This window comes from Protopterus annectens, chromosome 7.part0 (assembly GCF_019279795.1).
Source record: "Protopterus annectens isolate FY-2018-M chromosome 7.part0, PAN1.0, whole genome shotgun sequence".
In the NCBI taxonomy this organism is placed as follows: Eukaryota; Metazoa; Chordata; order Ceratodontiformes; family Protopteridae; genus Protopterus; species Protopterus annectens.
Window position 1 is genome coordinate 1,073,326,774 of NC_056739.1, and position 23,122 is coordinate 1,073,349,895.

The 23,122-nt window shown below is 38.6% G+C and overlaps 1 protein-coding gene across 1 annotated transcript in view; it reads left to right on the forward strand.

Moving 5' to 3' along the window:
• Positions 1 to 23,122, forward strand: part of FSD2 (fibronectin type III and SPRY domain containing 2) — a 362,733-nt gene that overhangs the window by 28,291 nt on the left and 311,320 nt on the right. The window lies entirely within an intron of this gene.

Below are 23,122 nucleotides of genomic sequence, written 5' to 3' on the forward strand. Positions count from 1 at the left end.
TGGGACACAAATCTGTCCTGCCAACAAGTCCTACTGATGTCACAGACCAGGTTGAGATCACACATGTGAGTTACTTGAGTGGAGCTTGACTTGCGGATATGCAGCAGTTCCATCAAGGCAGGGTGTGAGATTGCTTTGTATGCCAGACAGAGATCACCTCTGAGGAGTCTGTATGAGACTGACTACAAGGACAGGACTTTTAGCCCATCTGTGTAGAGTAGATGTTTTAGGCCCTGGATTTTCCTGGTGAGGAACCTCTGTGGTCTCTCCAGCTGCTGCATGTGCTTTATGAGGTACACGCAGAAATGGGCATTATACTTAATAGTGGGTCTTATAAGGGAAGAATACAGGGATGTTATGACCTCCTTGTCCCTGGATGAGATACCCTTCCTAATGAGGTGGGCCATGTAGAAAGCTTTCCATGCAATGGAGGCAATATGCTGGTCAAACGTTAGTTTGCTATCAACCTGGGTGCCTAAGTCCCTTATGACCGATTGCATGCTTAGGGTCTTGTTATTAATGTGATAAATTGTGGGGATGCCACTCTTCCAAAAGGGGATGATGATGCATTTTTTTGCATTCAGTTTGAGGCCATGTTTCTGGCACCAGTCATTTGTTTGGGTAAGACCCTCTTGGAGGATGTCCACATCACTAGGGGAATTGATGACAGTGCCCAGCTTGCAGTCATCTGCAAACTTGGTCAGCCATAGCCCACTGGTTTTGTCCTGCACCTCAGAAAAGTATAACCCAAACCATATAGGCTCCAAGACCGATCTCTGGCTTACACCACTCTTTATGGGTCTACTGCTTGAGGTGGCAACCCCTATTTTGACTAGGTGGGTTCTATCAGTAAGCCAGCTTGCTACCCATCTGGTAACATATGGATTAAAGCCTAGTTGAGAGAGTTTATCTATTATATCCAAGTGGGGAATAGTATCAAAGGCTTTGGCCAGGTCAAGGTAGATGGTGTGCACCGTATTCCCCTCGTCCATGGCTTTGGTGACTGTCTCAAAGAAGTCAACTAAATTTAACAGGCATGACCTCCCCTTGCCAAAACCAATCTGTGTGGGATCGAGTCTTTGGAGGTTGCCAATGTCCTTGTTAATGAATTACATGACAATCCATTCCATGGCCTTGCAGATCATGCTAGTTAGGCTGATGTTTCTATAATTTCCAGGATCAGCGGATGCTCCATCTTTGAGCAAAGAGATGACAGTGGCTATCCTCCACTCGCCTGGGATGAAGTTGGTACTCAGGCTTTGGCTGAATAGGGTGCCTAATGATGCTGCAGGTTCCTGTCTGAGTTCATGTAGCATGCAGCCTGGGATGTTATCGGGTCCCATGGAGGCTGTATTTTTTGCTTTTAAGAGGGCAGTGATGATTTGCTCCCTAGAGATAAGGGGAGGGGGCAGGTGCTGGGGTTGTCCTGATTTACTGATGGGGGACAGAAGGATGAAGTTTTCACTGAACCTGTCTGCCTGCAGGCTGGCTATATCTATGGCATTTGTGTATGTGGTGTCCTTGCCCATTAGTTCTGAGCAGATCTGAGTGCTTCCTTTGAGATTGCAGACATATGTGAAGAAGTCCTTATGATTGTCTTTATTAGATGTGGCCAATTTGGACTCAAAGTTTGCTTTGGAGGATTTCACTAGTGCTCCTATTTGCTTGTTCAGGCTAAGGAGAGATTGCTTCCAATTAGGCACCTGCTCTTTCTTGGTCCTGAACAGAAATATTTTTCCTCTTATTATAGAGTTTATTTATTGCAGATTTCCACTAGACATTGTTTACTCTTCCTTGAGGAGGAGGATTTTGTCCTGTTGGGTATTCTTGATTCCATACAGCTATAAAAATGCTTGTATAGTACTTTGGTGTAGATATGGACATTTATGCCAGCTCCTATGGAGGGGAAGGGGGCTGTGAACCTGTTTATACCTTCCCTCAGGAGATTGTAATCAGCTTTGGAGAAATGTTTTTGTTTGACCTTAACTGTGGGAGGGGATGGAGTTGGGGAGATGGTGACTTTGAAAGCGACCGCTTTGTGGTCAGATCTTACCAGGCAGGATGACACTGAAGGGATGCTGCAGTGGTTACTCATGTTGGTTAATACCAATTCCAAGATATTATCACCTCTTGTGGGGCTGTTGACCAGCTGGTCCAAGGCATTTGCACTGAGAAAATCAAGGAATCTCTGGACATTTGTGTTTTGACATGAGTAGTTCTGGTTGGATAGTTAAAGTCACCCAGGATTAGGGTAAAGGGTTGAATCTTGACAAATTCAAAGAGGTCCAGATAGGTGGAGTGGGCATCTTGAGTCAAAGTTGAGAGGTCTGTAGCTAGTTATGATTTGAATAGGGGTCTTGTCAATGGTTAACTGCACCTGGGTCATACTGTTTGACCAGCCTGGAGGTGTGTATTTCTTTAATATATATTGAAACTCCACCTCCTTTTGCTTTGCTACTCATGGTTTGGGGTCTAAATGTATGATAGGATGAGTAACCTGGTATGGATGGGGTGCTGTCCGCAGCTTTGAACCAGGTATCTGCGACTGCACAAATGTCAGCATCTTCCAGGGTTAAGAATACTTGTAATGAGCGCAGTTTCATGTTTAGACTCCTAGCGTTTAGCAGCATGACCTTTAACTTGCATTCTGATGAAATTTTCATGTTGGTAGTTTTAACCTCATGACATTGCCTAAAAAAGGCACTATGTGGGCAGCAAGAGCCTTTGCCAGAAGCCTGAAGCCCAAGGGAGACAGATGCAGGCCATCTCATGGTCTGTCGATTATGTGTTCTCAGGCTTTCAGGTACTAGATCCCCTTGGAACGACACCAGAAACTAAGCCAATTGTTAAAGTCAATCATTTTCTGTTTGTATTGAGGCATCATTCTGGGTGATGGTAGAATGCTGCTTAAGGCTAGGGACTTACCTGTCTGGGGCACGTATTCAGCGTGCTCGATCATGTCTCTCTTCATATAGCCCAGGGAGGTACGTCTAAAGTCATTCACGCCAACATGGACTATGACTGAGTCATAACAGTACCTGTTGTTTAGAAACTTGAGTGCATGTGTGATATGGTGGATTCTGGCACTTGACAAACAACTAACTGTGACTTTCTCCTTATCCAGCCTGGTGAGGGGCATATCTGTGTGTCTCACAATGAAGTCTCCTATGACTAATATATTGGGTTTATGGTTAGGCCTTGGTGGCTGTGAGACACAGGTGTATGGACTATGCATGGTGTTTGGTGTGGTGGGCTGTGGAGTTCATGTGCGTTTTTGCCATTGAGGTCTCTTTTGTTTCGGTATGTTTTTGTTGAGAACCTCCACATATGTGGGTGTGTGTTGTGTAGATGTGGGTGGTGTTTGAGGTGTGGTGTTTGTGTTGACAACCTTCTTAGTGCCAGATATACTGGCTTTTGAGGGAGAGAGCATAGACTCTAGGTTCTTAATGTAATTGTTTCTCTCACAAATTGTGTTCCTAGGTGGTAGTAGTAGAGGGTTGTTGTCCGTGTACATGAGGCAGTTGCTACACTGTCTCAGGATGCCCATATCAACCAGACTGGCAGGAGAAACCATAGGAAACTGTCCATCCATATTTGTCAGAATCTGAGGGAGAGAGGCCAGAGAGCAAATGGAGTAAAGGGTGGAAGGTCTAAGATGAGTACTACTAAGATGAGTGCTACTAGGTGATCACACAAGTGCTACTAAGGAACAATCTGTAGCAGGAATACCTCACAATGGGTTAAAAAAAGTGCAACTACAGTGCATGGCATGCAAACAAGCCCAAACCAGTTCAAACGGTTGATTTAAATACCACAAAAAATAGAAGATTCTAGTAATACAGAAATCTAGCCAATCTTGCTAGCCCCCGTTTTCTTTCCCAATTAGTTTGTGCCAGACAAGGTCCAGGCAGCCCTACTACTCTCACTAGCAGAAAAGAAAGGTCCCTAACAACATAAGATGGGCTGCCAGAAACACAGAAGGCAAACACAAAATGGCCGCCAGAAACACACAATAGGTTCATACTATCATTTTGCTGTATTCCTCTTGAACAAGGCCAGCGGGGTGCTCTGCTCACATGTATGTACTTTTTTTCCACAGCACGCCCTTGTGAGAAGGGCAAAAAAAAACAGCTCTGGATGCAGCAAACCTATATCCAGACTATACTACTCAATTTAAATATTAAAAACACAGTAAAACTCACAGAAAAGCACAAATTAACCATTTACAGACAAAAAAAGAACTCACAGTATGAAAAAATACAGTTAAACAGTAATGAAATGCAGTAAAATGCAATTAAACAGGAATGAATTGTAGTAAATAGCAGTGAAGTACAGTTCAAAAGTAATGAAATTCAGTTAATCAGTAAATTGCTTTAAAACAGTGCAAATGTGATAAATTAGCTATAAGGCACAGATAAAATGATAGACAAGTGCAAATGGAATAAAATAAGTTAAAATAAATGAAAAACCCCTTAGATTGGTCTTGGAGCCTCAGAAATGTTGTACAATGTCCCAGAGAATATGCACTTCAGCAGAGTCTGGTTCAAACAAGCCCAAACCAGCTCAAATGTGGGGTTTAAATACTACAAAAAAAAAAATAGAAGATTCTAGTAATATAGCAATCTAGCCAATCTTGCTAGCCCCTGCTTTCTTTTCCAATCAGCTTGTGCCAGACAAGGTCCAGGCAGCCCTGCTACTCTCACTAGCAGAGAAGTTAGGCCCCTACCAACACAAGATGGCTGCCAGAAACACAGAAGGCAAACACAAAATAGTTGCTAGAAATATAGAAGGCAAAAACAAACAGCTCTGGATGCTGTAAACCTGTATCCAGACAATGCTATTCAATTTAAATGTGAAGAACACAGTAAAACTCACAGAAAAGCACAGATTAACTACTTACAAACATAAAGAGAACTCACAGTATGAAAAAATACAGTTAAACAGTAATGAAATGCAGTAAAGACAGAGGTTGTAAGTTTCACAGCCCCCACGCTGAAGGATAACGCTGCTCAAGATGTAGAAACCTTTACAAATGCACTCTATGAGCACCTACAAGGATGCATGGATCGTGCCATCCCTAGCAAAACCAAGACTCACTCCCCTAAGAGAAGGAAACCAGTCTGGTGGACCCCTGCCATGAACAGGCTATACAATAGAAGGAGGAAACTAGTTAAGAAAAAAAGCAAATACCAAGAAGGAAAGTCATCCCTGATCAGTATCAGTAAGAAATTAAGGTCCCTCATAAAATCCTCCAAGGCTAACTTCGAAAGAAAAATAGCCAAGGATTCAAAAGATAACCACAAAGCCTTCTTTAGCTATGTCAAGAATCTAAGTGACAACTCGCAGATATGCTCTGAGCTAGTGCAAAATAGCACAAAATATACTGAACCCACTGATATTGCCAACATCCTGGCAGATAGATTCAGTGCAAACTTTACCCACCTCTCACCCCCAAAGGGTCCACAACAATACCGGAAAAGTATAATGTCCTGGAAATTACAAATGCACAGGGGAAAACAGCCCTTTCAAAAGCCGAAAGCACAATGTCAATGGGGCCAGATGGTGTCCCAGGCTGCGTCTTGCACGAACTACAGAATGAACTAACCCCCCCACCTAAACACACTGTTCAACCTCAGCCTCTCCACAGGCTATGTGCCCATAGAATGGCACACAGCAACGGTTATTCTGCTCCACAAAGGAGGGGCCACAACTGACCCTGGTAACTATTGCCCCATAAGCCTGATTAGCCTGGTCTGCAAGGCTATGGAGCGAATCATCATGGAACTCATTAACAAAGACATTGCGAACCTACAAACACTTGACCCGACCCAGTTCGGCTTTGTTAAGGGCAGATCATGCCTACTAAACCTAGTTGACTTCTTCAAGACAGTCACCAAGGCCATAGATGAGGGGAAGGTAGTTCACACAGCCTACCTTGACCTCGCCAAGGCTTTTGACACCATTCCCCACTTGGGAATTATAGAAAAACTCACCAGCCTGAACATAAACCCCTACATCATGAGATGGGTTGCCAACTGGCTTACAGACAGAACTCATATGGTAAGAATAGCGGGCTCCAGGTCCAACTCTAAACCAGTCACAAGTGGTGTCCCACAAGGCTCAGTCCAGGTACCTCTACTGTTCGGCATATACTTCTCAGAAGTACAGGCAAACACAGGAGGACTATGGCTAACCAAGTTCGCCGATGACTGCAAACTGGGAACCATAACTGATTCTCTGGCTGACACGGACATTCTCCAAAAGGGCCTTACTGAGATGGACACCTGGTGTCAAAGTCATGGTCTCAAGCTAAATGCCAAAAAATGCATAGTCATCCCATTTGGGAAAAACAAAACACCCATGAATTACCACATAGGTGGCAGCCCCCTTAATACAGAAGAAATAATAAGAGATCTGGGGACCCAGGTAGATAGTAATCTCTCCTTTGACAATCATATTGCCAAAGTAGTTAAGAAATCCTTCTATGTAGCCCATCTAATTACTAAAGGGTTTGCATCTAGAAATATAGAGGTTATAGTGCCCCTCTACTCGTCACTCATCAGACCCATCATAGAGTACGATGCCCCGTTTGGGATGTACCTCACAAGACACTTCCAACAGCTGGAAAGACCACAAAAGTACCTCACCAAGAGGATTACTAGTCTCAAACATATGTCCTATGCAGCCTGACTGGAAAATCTCCAGCTGTATTCAGTGGCATATTGCTTACTCAGAGGTGATCTCTGCCTGACTTACTAAGCCATGTCCAACTCAGAACTGATGCACATGCTCCACCTAAAGAAATCCAAGTCACTGCAAGCCACTCGCTCTAGTGAGCTAAACCTCACCACAACAACAAATAGAACATGCTGGAGGGATAGATTCCTGTCACAAAGAGTCCCCATGCTTTGGAACAAAATTCCTAACTACATTATGCAGAGCCCCTCACTAACACTCTTCAAGAGAAACCTTGACGAGTGGATGAGTAACAGAAAATACACCCCTGGGATCACTTCATTGGCTCTTCTTGACAGCGGCTAAGTTAATTAATCAATGGGGTGGCGAAAGCTGACACACTCTGGCTAGGCTTATAAATGCCCTTGGGCAGATAGCCTAGTACCTACCTATGAACCTATGAACCTATAAAATGCAGTAAAACAGTAATGAATTGCAGTAAATAGCAATGAAATACAGTTAAACAGTAATGAACTGCAGTTAATCAGTAAACTGCTTTAAAATAGTGCAAATGTGATAAATTAACTATAAGGCACAAATAAAAATGATAGGCAAGTGCAAATGCAATAAAGTAAGTGAAAATAAATGAAAAAGCACTTAGACTGGTCCTGGAGCCTCAGGAATTTTGTAAAACATCCCAGAGATGATGCACCTCAGCAGAGCCTGGTTCAAACAATGGCACTTTGCAGGATCACCCTACTGGAACATAAATACAACATACAATAACCACACACCACAGCCAGTCATTCTTCTTTTCCTTCTCTCACTTTCCTTGACAGGAATATAGGATAGATTCGACCAGGAACACAAAGAGCCAGATAGATAGAGAGATAGGTAGGTAGGTAGGTAGGTAGACAGATAGACAGTTATATAGATAGGTGGATAGAGAAATATACAGATATATAGTTAGATATTATGTGATATACTTGACCAGCACCACAGAAAGGCAAATAGATAAATAGGTGGATATAGATAGACAGATATGCAGGCAGACATATATAGATAGATAGATAGATAGATAGATAGATAGATAGATAGATAGATAGAGAGATAAATAATTAGATTAAATAGATCGATAGAAAGATAGATAGACACCACACCACTGCATGACATAAGCACTCTATGGATGACCATGACTTCTGTTTTGGATGTTGACTGGAGGCAGGAAATACCTTTACTTGCCGAGACAATTTTTAACTTATTTTTTGGATGAAATGGTAAGCAGGAGAATTCCAGTCTCTAGGGAAATCATCTCTGCGAAGGAAAGCATGCAAAATGGCTACAACTGACATTTTAAAAATTCATGCTCAGGCTTCATGCCCACTAAGTGGCGCACAGCTACAGTTATCCCACTCCACAAGGGGGGATCCGCCTTTCATCCCGAGAACTATCGCCCGATCAGTCTGACAAACCTGATCTGCAAGGCCATGGAACGTATTATCATGGAACTTATAAACAAAGACATTGGCAACCTTCAAACACTGGACCCCACAGTGTTTGAAGGTTTGTGAAGGGCCGATCTTGTCTCCTGAACCTGATTGACTTCTTCGAATCAGTCTCCAGAGCCATGGACGAGGGTAAGGCAGTCCACACAGCCTATCTGGACCTCTCCAAGGCCTTTGACACCATCCCCCACTCTAGAATCATAGATAAACTTACTAAACTGGGAATTAATCCCTGCATCACTTGATGGGTTGCATCTGGCTTACTCACAGAACCCACACTGTAAAAGTAGCTGACTCCAAATACAGCTCCAGACAAGTGACAAGTGGAGTACCTCAGGGTTCAGTCCTGGGACCTCTCTTGTTTGGCATCTACTTCTCTGAAGTACAGGCTAACACTAAGGGACTCTGGCTAACAAAGTTCACAGATGACAGAAAACTGGGAGCCATTATTGAATCCCCAAATGATGTTGATACTCTACAAAAGGGCCTTACAGAAACAGATGCTTGGTGCCAGAGCCATGGGCTCAAGCTCAGTGCCAAGAAATGTATAGTTAACCCCTTTGGGAAAAAACATGTACAAGTGAATTACCACATAGGTGGCAGTACACTAAACACCGAAAGTGTGATAAGAGATTTAGGGACACAGGTGGACAGTGGTCTCACCTTCAATAACCACATCGCCACAACAGTCAAGAAATCCTTCTATGTGGCACATCTCATCACTAAGGGCTTTTCATCCACAAAACAGGAGGTCATTGTCCCACTGTACTCATCCCTCATTAGACCGATTATAGAATACAATGCCCCATTTAGTATCTGCCTCTCAAGACATATGCAACAACTGGAAAGGCCACAGAAATACCTCACTAAAAGAATCACAGGCCTAAAGTAGATGCCCTATGCTGACTGCCTTAAAAAACTCCAGCTATACTCTGTCGCATATCATCTACTCCGAGGCAATCTCTGCTTAACATACAAGGCCATGTCAAACCCAGAGCTGTTGGACATGCTACACTTAAAGAAATCCCAATCCCTCAGAGCCACATGCTCCAGGGATCTAAAACTTGTCATCACAATAAACAAAACATGCTAGAGGGATAGGTTCCTGACTCAGAGACTCCCCAGACTCTGGAATAAATTGCCCATACATGTCAAGCAGAGCACTCTTTGGCCCTCTTCAAAAGAAACCTTGACGACTGGATGGGAGAAAGGAAATTCACCCCAGGGATCATGTCAGTCACCCTGCTAGACAGGGGTCCAGGGAAGTAAATAGTGTGGGAAGAAATAGCCAGGGAATTGTTATGGCCCTAGGGCCGATAGCCTAATACCAACCTATGAACCTATGGTGATAGACTGTTTCTACTTGATGTTTAACCCTGATTGTACACCCATGAAAGTTTGGGTTTACCTTTAAAATGCTGTGGCTGACTTGTACAATGCACATATGTGCAAAAGTATCTTTTCAAAAATACGTATTAGAGAAAGAAAACATTCCGAACTCACAACAGTGAATGCTAGTGTGCATTCCCTGTTATGAATTTGGCATTTTGAGTGGAGATTGCACTATAGTGGAAATTGGGAAATGTACCCTTTCCCTCACTGTAGTGCAATCTCAGAGTTAGTATATATAAGTAGCAGGGGGTGTGGAGGGTACAGGGATGCTTGCCCCACTACAAAACATTCATATCAGAAACCTGGAAATAAGGTAGTTTTGCTCAAAGTCAACATTCTGTGAGTGTCAAGTTTATTTAAGTACAAGGCTCACAATTCTGAGCATTCAACATTGTCATTTCCAACATTTCAAGCTGGGTAAGTAAGCAGTCACACAACTGTCTTGCGACATTTTAAATGTAAACCGAAAGCTTGGTTTAAGGATAACAAAATGCATTCCACAAATTCCATGCTGTTCTTTTTCTGCTGTGGCAGGTCAAACAGGGCATGTGGCAATGTCTACATATTTGTATGGAATGAGTCAGATGCTAAAATCCAAATTACCACAACAGACTAAGAATTTATTTATATAATAAATTTAGTTTGAAATTCTAAAGACAGTTATCACTGATGGCTGCCAAGTGCCACTTACGTGAATTATGGAACACAAGAATGTTTTTCTTAGGTGTCAGGATATAAAAATCAGGAAAATACAATACTTGAGAGGTTTCAGTACCCAAATTATGTTTGTATAAATTACTTCACAACTAATAAGCATGCCCAGATACTTACTGGCTGTGTCAGTCACTGTAATCTTGAGCAATGTGTCCAAAATCTGACTAGGGTTAGGTTTTTCTTGCTCACCTGCTATAGTTATTATCAGTTTAATTAACACCAGTCAAGACACCCTTATTTTCAAAATAAGAAGAGGAACAAGCTCAATCAAAATAAATCACCCATTCTAAATTTCTGCACTGTGAATGATATAGCTATAAAGAAAATATTTCTGAAAACAGACCAGAACAAATGAGGACTGGTTTGGCATAATGGTTAAAGTCATCATCTCAAAGACACAAAGTACAAGGTTTAATTCTGACTTTGGGTTATTGGCTAGGCTTAAAAAAATAACCCTTCAGGGTAGTTAACCTAGATATTAACCTAATGATCACATAACTATTTATATAATGCACTCAATGAATGCTATGGTACTATAAACCATTGCAATCAAAAATTCATACCTTAATACTTTAAATATTCAGGAAAAAAAAAAAACAAAACCCATAATAATAAAAAACAAAATCAGTAACACAGACAAAGGGAAAATGTGCCCTATCTAGTCTTGAAAGTTAGCCCCAGCTGAAAAAACAAATTCATATTAACTAAGGCAAAAAAGGATATCAAGATTTATCATATCCTCAAAATCTGACTGTAAAATTAATATTGTATTAAAAGATGAGGGGATAAACATTTGTTTTAACTTTATTAGAAAACTAAAGAGAAAGAACTGTGAACTTAACATGCAATCAAACTGACTTCACTTGATGGTAAGCTTGAAATCCTTATATGAAAAGGGAATGAAGTTTTATGTATTACAACTGATTATGATCACAAAAGCAGCTGATGAAATCAAGAAAACTACTTTGGAACCTGGCAATATTTCAAGTGGGTTCCTATATGTGATTAATAATAACGTTCTTGAATTGCTATCTACTTTACTAAACAAACTGTTAATAACTGGGTACATACTGGATCTTAGAATCAGGCAGTGGTGGTTCCATTAAAGAGACCAATCTGAGCCAAACGACTTTAGGCCTGATCATAACACTTGTATTTTTTGTAAAATTATGAAAATGTGCTGCAAAAGAACTTATTAAAATTAAGCAGGTAAGCTTCTTCTCCTTGACAGAGAGTTGCAATGGGTGAGATCATGCCTTCTTATCTTCGATGATATAATGGTAGCACTTAAAAAAGGGCTTACTGTGCATGCTGCCAGTTTGGACCCTTCTAAGCCCCCCTCCCATTATTTTCCATTTGGAAATATTTATAAGTTAACTGTGTTAAGTATAAATGACTATGTAATTCAGTGAGTCAACCAATGACAAATAAATAGAATACAACAGATCAGAAATTCGGGGAAGTGCTATTTGTTAAGTCTGTAAATGTGTGGCCAGTGGAATTCCACTTAGCTTTGTATTTGGTTCTGTTCTCTTCAGGCTTTTCCCCACTGATATAAAAGTGAAAAAGGAGCTTTAGACAAGAAAATATGCATATAATTATAGATTACATAACACATTTATATCAATAAATGATGATACATACATGATATATGACAATAAAAGATGCTACATTTCTTCAGGATAGGCTAGAAAACACAACATACCCGAGACAGTTAAAATAACTGCCCTTTTAATGTCAACAAAGGTGGCATCATGAAGATCAGTAAACAGATACATACACAGTCTGATTATAAAACACATTTTCAATTATAATAATTGACAGAGTAAGTAAATGCCTTGAGACCAAACCAAATTTGCAAATAAAGGTGTCATGACTAGTGTTCAGTCAGAAAAGTGTACTCAGTAGCTCATATGATACGGAAAGCTATGCTTAACTGGTCACAGAAATTACAATTCCCCCTGTATGTATCATTAATGTGTCCAGTCATTTACTACAGAACAGTGATCTGAAACCACTGCACTTAATATGACTTAACTGTATCCTAACAAGAATAGTCTTAGCAGTAGAAACATGAAATTCTCTGAAGGTTATAAGAGGTGTCTTTCTTTATCCTGCATCTGATAGACTTCTTAGAGAAGGCCTCTGTGTTGAATTTCTTTTTCCTCCTTTACAGGACCAGCTTAAACCCACTGTGCCTTTGTCCTTGTGGAGACACCCAGACACCTCCCAGGACAGGTGAGACCCCTACAACCCATTTGTTCCTGCCTAGGTAGGCCTACAGGCCCACTCATTCCCTGACAGTAAGGGTCATGTTGTAGTGAGTGGCACAGTTTACTGGTCCTGTGAGGCAGGAGACCCTTCCACTGGTTTGGTAGCACTCTGAGCTTTGCTAAGTCCTGTCAGCTACAGAGAGTGTGACTCCACATGGTGTCTCAGCAACATGCTTATGCTCAATGGCAATGCATTCTTATAGACCTGAACTTCATAGGTGCAATTCCTAATGCTCCCACAATGTCAAACTGAAGTGGCAATCCAAAGCTGCCTTTCCTCCCAGGATGTGTGAGCTAATGATGACCATTCACTCCCGTCCTCCTCAACCAACTTCGTCAAGCACCCAAACTGCTAATCAATCTCGTGTCACCTCTATGCCATCCGAACAGCCTCTCTACCGTGAATTTCATGCAATGTGTAATTTCATCTTAGTTGAAAAATCTTTGCTTAGACTGCACAGCTGGGAAAGCTAATAATAGAATGGAAAACTTGTTATAGAAAAAAATGAATAGATGCTTACAACAATGTCTTCCATGTTTATGGAGCAATCCTTCAGTTACAATCCAACCTAGTTCACTGATTATAGGCTTCAAAAACAACCTTTAAGCATATAAAGGAAACAGGGAATATGTACATCGGGTAGTAGAAATTAAGTTCCTTGTGTATGATGATGTCACAATCATGCCATCGGAACTCATACATTTCTCAACATATAGTATTCCTTTCTAAACATGAGAAAAAGATGGAAATTATTCTTGTATGGAGATATGCACTCCATATGTAGCAGTCTGTATTTGTGGTAGGTATTTCTCTAGTCCCCTGAGTCAGTTATGTTATACTCTTTAATAAAGCATAATATTTTTACCAAGTCTACAAAAACAGAGAAATTTTCAAACATATTTCTTGATATTTTGTGTAAAGAGATTTTTTTTTAGCAAATAAGTGAACAGCAAACAAAAAGTATAGTATTAAGGATGAATGTCTTTACATCATTTCCATATCAATTTAATGGCAAACACTACATGTTTGCTGCAACATTTGATGATTTAAACCAAGCTTACGTGGTTGTAAATACAGTATAATTTATTTATTACAGTGGCAGACACATTCAGTCTGGCTCAAATGAGAAGCAATGCCTTTCATGTTAACAAGGGGGAAAAGAAAATTATACCAATTGATAAGGAAAAATAATCTGTAAATGAAAATAACCCCAAACCAACAACTTTTGTGGAAATGCTTATAAATTATAACATACTAATAATTCTGTAGAAAATTCCTCAGTTGCAAGAATGTACTTTTGCAAGAACTTATTTGTTAATTATTGTCAAACAAAATAAACAGGTTTGGTATTGAGAGATGCAGGCCTGATCATGACTCTTTTGCTATGAATTAAGATAGTGGTTCAGACACTGAACAAGCCAGTCGGGGGAGTTTAGAAATGAATACTTGGCACTGGCTGACTAATCCCAGTGTGAGGGATGTGGTCTGGTTCTCAGCACTGATGTTACCTGGCAGAAGACAAGGCCAGGTGAATAAACACCAGTTGTGTAGGGATGAAATGTGCCCTGGGTTCTGGCAAGCAATGTTTTGCACTGTATGTGGAGTCCTCTCTTACATGGCAGCAGGCATACATCATTAACCCAACAGTGGAGTCCTACTTTGGCATTGTATATTTTGGCTAAAATGGAAGGGAGCTTGAGGCACAAGAAAAATCCCAGTCAAATGCTGAGGATGACCATGTATCTGGGGTTAAACTGCCTTCCCTGCTAGCCAGCTTTAATACACAAGTCTCCATTATCAGATTCTTCCCCCACCAGGAGAAGCATTGGTCTGGGTGAAAAGGAGTTCAGAGAGTGTGGCTGATGGTCATTCTGCCATTTAAGCAAACAAAAAAAAAAAAAAAAAAATAGAAATTATCATTAGATAAGCCAAAAACCATCGAAGTTCCTAGAGTATACAGACGAAGCCGTGGTTCATGTAGCTTCAAACTATAAATAGGTTTATCAAATTTAGCAAAATGTGTGTCATAAAAATTATGCAACCATGATCAATGCATATTAATTTCATGTTGAAAATCAAATGCTGCTGAATGTAAAAAAAAAAACAAAACAAAAAAAAAACAACAACAAGCATCATGGAGCACAGTAAAATGGATGTAAATTAAATCTGCACATTACAATATGCCACAGATATTGCCTTGTGGTTCAAATAGTACTAACATCTAACATTAATGCTTTCTTTTATGATGCAGAAAATAAACAAAACAGAGCAGTGATGTTTAATTCATCAAGCCATGCTATTGATAATACAATTCATTCAAATGGAAAAATTTCAAAATCGCAGCGAGTATTCCACTAAAATAACACTATCATATAGAGAAACATTTCTGTGTCACACAGTACTTCATTCATCAGCTTATAACATGCCACTTCATGATGCAACATTGCACACCGAATGAAATGGCAGTGAAATAGTTTTCTGACTCACAAAATATTTTTTCACACATTGTCCCGGATCAGTTACCTTACACAGCAATATATGTCCATCTAGTTGGGTGCCAGTTCTCTGTTCCTAGTTCTCCAGTTTTACTTTTCCTACATTTAATGCTGTGGTGTGAAATCATTGTTTGTGCACCTACTGTTTTCAGCCTTGCAGTGTATTTTTCTTTTTCCATGTGGTTGTATGACCATGGAGCTAATGTATCTATGTAAAGGGTGTTGGGCATCCATGTGTTTTTTTTTTTTTTTTGTGAAGATTGAATTTATGGGTACTCTTGTCTTCAAGTATTTGTGACCAAATACTTACCCTATTGTGGAACTAGGAAGTGATCAATCAGAGGGAAACCCCCAGAACTATATATTTAGGCAAAGTTAGTCCTTCTGTGAGTGAAATCGAAGTAAAACGCTGTTTCTCTTACAGATGTCTCTTCAGGCTCTTCACTTTCTTTCTATCATTATTCTTGTCTGATGCACTAGTGGTCACTATATTTATGCAGTCTCAGTAGCAAAAGTCATTATAAAAGTAAACCGTAGTCCTTGATAGTTATTTGGTTCTGGTCTATAAAAAGAACAGCTGTGTAAACTCTTCTTTGAATGACAGAAGAGAATCTAAAATTGCATTAATGCTTTTTTTTTTTTTTTTTTTTTGTGGGATGCAAAGCTTCTCATAGCCCTCATAGAAGAGGCCACCCCCTCATTTCCTTCTTATTATGATAACCTCCAAGGTCACTGAACCATGCACCAATGAGATTCCACCCTGAACTGATCAACTTCAGATAGTGGGAGATTTGACCAAGCATGCCTTATTGTACATAGTCCTTGAATGCATGTCCTTTTCTCAGCTGATCCTACCTCCTTCTACATCCCCAGTATTCAAAACAAATAAACCAGTTTCCTAGCAGCTAAGTACCAGTCCCTGTTATTTGAACAAATACTTTGAAATATCTGCCACAATCCCCCATTCATCCAAGCTAAAGTACCTTACGTGTATTGCTGACGACATATTCTTCCTACACTTTTCAATGCCATTCAGCTGCAGATGAGTGAATGTTTGCATGGTACCATGAATGCCCTTACCTGGTGTCACACATTCCTGCTCCAAACAACTTTTACTGAATATTCACCTTTGCCCACATCACATGCAGTAAGGTGATTTTTCAATCTAAAGGATGAAATGCATGCATGCATACATAAAAATAGTCTGGAAGACAAACAGAAACTCACTATATTCAGTTATGTTTCACAGATCATTCTATTTCATTTTCTACCATTCATTCTTTGTTAAGTTCGTTTAATCAAATCTGGTGAGACAAAATAAGTTTAGTTTATCTGACCACTACAGGAAATCAAAACTTTTCTTGTACACCATTAGAGTAAATTTCAAGTTGAGTATCTCTGAGGCCTTCTTTTGTGTATGTAATATATTTGATTATTGTTAATGTATACATTCCTTAATTTGAGAATTCCCTGACCTTGCATGTTTCCTAAATGCAACATAATACTGAGAATCATTCCATTGTACTGGAATATTGACTGGAACATTAATATCAATCATGCCACTCAAGCTCTTATGTCTAGAAATCTTGACAAAACCAAAAATTATGTGTGTGTGTGTGTGTGTGTGTGTGGGGGGGGGGGGGTAAAGGCCAAAAAATAGGGCCAGTTTTTAATATTGTTCTGATAAGCTTACACATATGATAGAATAATAGCTTTTGCAATAGCATGCATTTCTGAAGGGTATGAAGTCTGAAACTCAAATGACTGTCATTATTTAGTGATTTCAGTTCTCAATGCTATGCCAGAAAACCACAAATTTTATTAGGAACAAACAAAAATAGGAGGAGAAATCTAGATAATCTGTAAAGATTTGGCCAGCTGAGAGATATGGTATCAATGTTGTTTGACTTTTCATGGTTCTATACTTCTGAGGGAGCATCTGTATTATTTATTCTTGATAACAGAGTAACTCATGCAACTTCTTGAAAATTTCTGTTTAGTTCTTCACTGTATTTTTTTAGGTTCCTCATTCTGAATCTTGTACATATTTGGTGGCTTATTTTATAAACTCAAGAATTTATGTTTTCAATATCATACAAATGTGGTTCTGTTGCTTAGGAAAATTCTGAACATTTGTCAGAACTTGAATCTTCACCTTGTTTTGTTCCTCCAAAGCAGATAACTTATTGGTTCTCTTATAATCAAAATTATGTCTTTTTGATTTTTTTTTTCCTTTGGAAGGTATAGACCAAGTACTCTGATTCTCTGCTACTAGCAATTCTATCACCTCCCCCTCTGTAACTTTTCTGGAGATAAACATATTTCCCGAAGTGGTGAATTTCTATACTCCAAAACTGACAGGCAACAGTCTGCTAAAGGTGAACTATCACATTCATTCATAAGGTTTTTAATCATCAACACATTCATCTTGCCCATCACTTTCAGGGTAATGAGGGCTAAAGCTGTATGATTAAATTCTAATTTCATTGTAAATATCCCAAATTCTTGACTATAAATCGAGGACCACTGAATGAAGCAAGATCTTCAGGTATGTCGTTACTTGAAAATGTACTCTTGAGGACACTTTCTTATGGGGCTTAGATTAGTAATCTACAATACAGATAGTGAAGAATCTGCAGATAGTTTGTGCCACTGAAGACATGGTTTGCCATGTGAAATTAGTTCCTCTTTTAGATTCTGGTTATAGTAAGCATTACAGACCTCATGCATTTGTAGCAGTTTTTCTATTTGTTCTATAATGTTTAGGCAGCAAACAACTGCCCTTACTCTTTTCTTACACTTAGTTCCTAAGTGCAGGTTGCATTTCTTTTCTACAATTGATGTTCTTATTTAAGTTGCAGTTATGACTTTATCTTATTTAAACATCAACCCTTACACACAGGAAATTTCATCTTTATATAGATAATATGCTTGAATATCTATGTAATGCTATCATCTGCTCTGGCCAAAAAATTCATTATGAATTATTTTAATATCTGTATTTTTTTCTTTGGTGTACTTTTTAAGTTTATTCAGTTTATCAACAGGAGTAACTAGTTATGGAATAACTCAATTAACTTTTACATCCTTCTTGCAGATCTTCTTTCTGCTTTCTTAATTCAGACCTGCTCAACATATCAGCTACTTGATTTGTTTCCCAGGTTTATACTGAACTTTCAGATAACACATTAACTGCAGTTTCTATAGTCTAGCTCAGTGATGGCGAACCTATGATATGAGTGTCAAAGGTGACACATGCCATGACTTTTTGGGTGACATGTCAGCCATCACCAGCACCCGAGTTACCCAAAACACTGCTTTTGCATTCGTTGCTCATCTGAAGTATTGTGAATTATTTTGTGCCAGGAGCTTTTGACACCCCAAACTCAAAAGGTTCACCATCAATGGTCTTGCTGGTTCTTTGTAAACTGACTTCTTAAAAATGCTTTGCAGTGGCTTGCCAGCTAATTTCAATATTATTTATGTGACATCCCCACTCTGGGCCAGTAATCAAGGAGCCTGAGTCCTCACCACTGACACTGGGAAGGGACATTAACTTGGAATACAAATGGATACACTCAGTATTTCCTGATGTAGACCTCTCTGCATCAAGCATAATTTCCCTTAAGAGCACACAGGGAACACACTCAGTCCAGGATCTGGATTTCTCTGTCTCCCTCCAGGTCCTCAATAAGACTCCCCACTGGTACAGCTATAGGGTTGAGACCTCAGCCAAGTGTTCAAACCAAGTCCTCCAGTACCCTTTCTGTAAAACTGATGTTTCATTTCCCTACTCCAGGTAGCTGACACACACACACACACACACACAAACATACAGTTTACTATAATTTGTCCGATCGCACCTTGTGTGAGTTATCATTAATACGAACCAAATGAACGAAAAAACTACTGATAATAATGCTGAATGCAGAAGTGGAGAACATCGAATTCGACATCATTTGAACATTCTTCACACTTCTGCAAATTGTATTACTCTGCAAAACACAGCAAAGAACATTTTTGCAGGGGGGCAAGCTCCCTCTGCACCCCCACACCCCTTCCTACTTATATATACAAACTTCAAGATCGCACTACAGTGAGGGAAAAGGTACATTTCTCGATTCCCCACTATAGTGCAATCTGCAATGAAATGTTGAAATTCACAACACTGAATGCTAGAGTGCATTCGCTGTTGTACATTTCAACATTTTTTTTCATTAATTTCAAATGTCGAATTGGGCATTCGGACTTACGTAACTCCAATGAAGTCCAATTGCCCTTTTGATTGTAAACCCAAACACACACACACACACACACACACACACACACACACACACACACACACACACACACACACACACACACACACACACACACACACACACACATCTGGGAAAAGCTGGCACAGATTTATAGCTATGCCCCCTTCTGCCCAGACTATAAGATAGTTACCCTGCCACCAGACACTTCAAAGCCAGCTACTCTAAGGCTGTCACAAGGGTACCCAATTATACTGAGTGAAATTAATATTAATACAAATGGCAATGTTGACCAAACAGCCAGGCTTTCAGGAGTGGCCACAGTGTCACCAACAGATATCAGTACTCTTAAAGATTAAAATATTTTCTAAAGGACCAGCTACAATGAAACATTTAAATATATTTAATAATAAATAATAAAGTAATATGAAAATATTAAATATCATTTTACAATAAATACCAGAGTTTCAATCACAGGAAATATTAAAAATAACACAGCTGGAAAGATTCACACAGTTACAGAAAAACAATACTTAACTATTCTCACTAAATTTAACTGACTGATCTAGAGAATTAGTGTTCCTACTTACTTAATAGAACAAGGCAAGATGAAGTAGGTGAGGGATCCTTCTATGTCAGGTTCCAGGAAACAGACTGCAATGAGACTTCTGCCTCACCTAATATTAAAACATCATTTATATACAGAATGACTTCACATACATCTGGTCATCTGACTTCTGATTCCCATGAAACCCCCCATTGCAAGAAACTGCCAGGATTTAGCACCTACATGTGAATAATACACACAAGAGCTTTGTTCAGATCTGATACAGCTTCTGGAAATCATAAATCAATTATAAACTTGCACTCCTCCTACAGAGACTAACAAACCATGCTTCTTACAGACATTGCATTCCCTGGCTTCATTTAAAACTGTGAGCTAACATCTTTATGGCCTAGGCTTAGTAATTTAATTTTCATACTTTTTCTCATTTTCTGCTGGATTGAGATTAACCTCTTCTCTTCCAGTACACTTTTTTTTACAGTAAATACATTAAAACAGTTACAATAATGAATGTACATTTATTTTTCTGCCTAGCAGGGCACACTGTTGATACATTTTTAACACAAGCAGCTTTACAAATGCATTTTTCAACACAAGCATCTGAACAAATTAGTTTGATGTACAAACGACATACAATTCTGTACAGAATTCGTGCTAGCTATGCTACCATATGTTACACATCCACTGCCCTACTTATTCTGGCATAGCTGGCAGTACTTCATATTGTCACAACTTATTTTCCTTAAATGTAGTCAAGAAACCTTTGACAGCCTTAAACAATAGCCAACATTTTTTTTTCTATTTTCGAGCACCTTTATTTGTGTTTCTGTAAAAGTTCTTGACTCATGTACTCCTTGTTTGCCCTTTTATATTGTTAAGGTGCCAAATTATTTTCATACAAGACAGTTCAGCAGAAAACGCCACCCTCATTTATTGCACAACAAGACATGTATGTGGGAGACTAAGAGATCTTAATCCTGTCTTCTTGAGTTACAAGAATCACAAGGTTTTATACCTTGATTACATTAAAAGCAACATTATTGTAACAATTATAAAACTGAAAAGAAGATAAAAAATCACCCGAGTAAACAAACTACCAAAGACATAAAATATGAGTGTAACAACAGCTAAATGAATGACAGTCAGACGCACGGCAACCATAACAACTTTAATAAACAAATGCGAGTAGGTAAGCACTTTCACCACTACAAGTGGCTTCTTCAGACCATATAACTCACAAAAGCAGAAATAAACATTTCAATAAATGACATCAGCTACTCACTTTTTAAATAAACAAATAAAATGCACAGCAGTCACAGTATTTCATTAATTCAGTGCTAAACCTGTGTCTTCCTTCATTACCAGCTCATAAGAACAGATAAAGCATGCTACATCATCAAATTCAGGAAGTAAGCTCTTAAAACAACAGGATTCATATATTGCATGCATCAAAATTCAGAGTTGCTACAATTATAAATACACAACATAAACAAAAGCATATAGCTCACAAAAACAGGAACAAACATTTAAATAAGTAACAATATTCTGATGCATGAAATATTTCTGCTTTTGTGAGTTATATGGTCTGAAGAAGCTACTTGTAGTGGTGAAAGTGCTTGCCTACTCGCATTTGTTTTTTAAAGTTTTTATGGTTGCCGTGCGTCTAACTGTCATTTGTTTGTCTGTTGTTGAAATTATAAAACTGCCATGACAAATTAGAAATGAGCACTGCAGCATTAATTTGCTAAATTTTCATGACTGCTTGTTTAGACAAAAGTTCCGAATTCCATGATAGAACCTTCTACTCAGAAGAAATCTTATACTTTTCTAACCTTGTCAGCACTTGCTAATATTAGGCAGGAAACAATCTAACAGATACATACTTGAAGGACTTTCTTAATATTTTATTCTTGCTGTAAAATCATATTAATAGAAAATACACACAAGCATTTTTTCCTTTGCTTTACTTCTCGCCCTTCACATTCCTCCATCTGATGTTGTATAGCATCACCCAAATCATATTGGACAATGACTGCAGCTTTTTAGATAAATGGACATGTTTTCACTTGCTATCAGGAGTTTTTCATATGCTGTTTCTTTCCGACCCTGACATGCACAATCTTTACAAGATTATTTCAAAAATGTAGTCTTATTCTCAATGAAAACATGAATAGGCACAACAGAAAAAAGGGCTCAAATCCAATTATAAAATCAATTTATTCTTCTAGTTAAAAGCACACATTAATGTATTTTCGTCCCAAACATAAAGACTTCATCAGATGTATAAATACTTCTACTGACTTCCTTTTATACTAAAATAAATAATTAATTAACCTAAGCACTTCTGAAAAAGGATTTGTCCTCAAGTAAATAACAATGTAATTTTATAAATAGATGGGATGGAACCTCCATCATATGGTGCCAAGTAGTAATTGAATGGTCGAGCTTAACTTAAAGTTTTAATATTGTTTTATTTTCATGTTTTTATTTATTTCTATGTATTTTATTTATATGGGTTGGTTGTTGGTATACATATACATATGTATAAAGGATATATAATTTGAATTGTGTGTTTTTTAAGGGATGGTTATAAATCTTGTTTAATTAATTGAATGCATTTCAAATGAAAGTGCTTAGGTTAATTAATTATTTATTTTAGTATCAAAGGAAATTAGTAGAGGTATTTTTGCATCTGATGAAGTATTTATGTTTGGGATGAAAACGCATTAATGTGTAGAGCGTTTATGTGCTTTTAACCTGTGGAATAAATTAATTTTATAATTGGATTCGAGTCCTTCTTTCCATTGTTCCTATTCTGGTTTTCCTAGTGTTTGTGTTGTGGGCACAGAACCTCATTTATGGACTTTGCTCAATGAAAACATGCCTACATCTTGAAGGAACAAAAATACAATCTGAATACTGTAAATAATCATTAGTAATACATTCAATACTATGTACTTTACTATATGCTTTTTCACATTCCTGCTTATACAGAGGATCATATATCTTATTAAAATCTTGTAACGCTTTATTTTCATTTTCTACTGCACTATGATCTTTATTAACAGTGGTCAATGGCAGAGTTTCAGTCAAATGCAAGTTAACACCCTCTCTGGACTCTAATAATTTCAAAATGCATGCTTTAAGCAGAAACAAAAGTAAATCTAAGAATATTATTATAATAAATATAAGCATTAAAGACTTTAGGATCCCTCCTTCCCAACCAGGAAAAAGGTTGGTTAT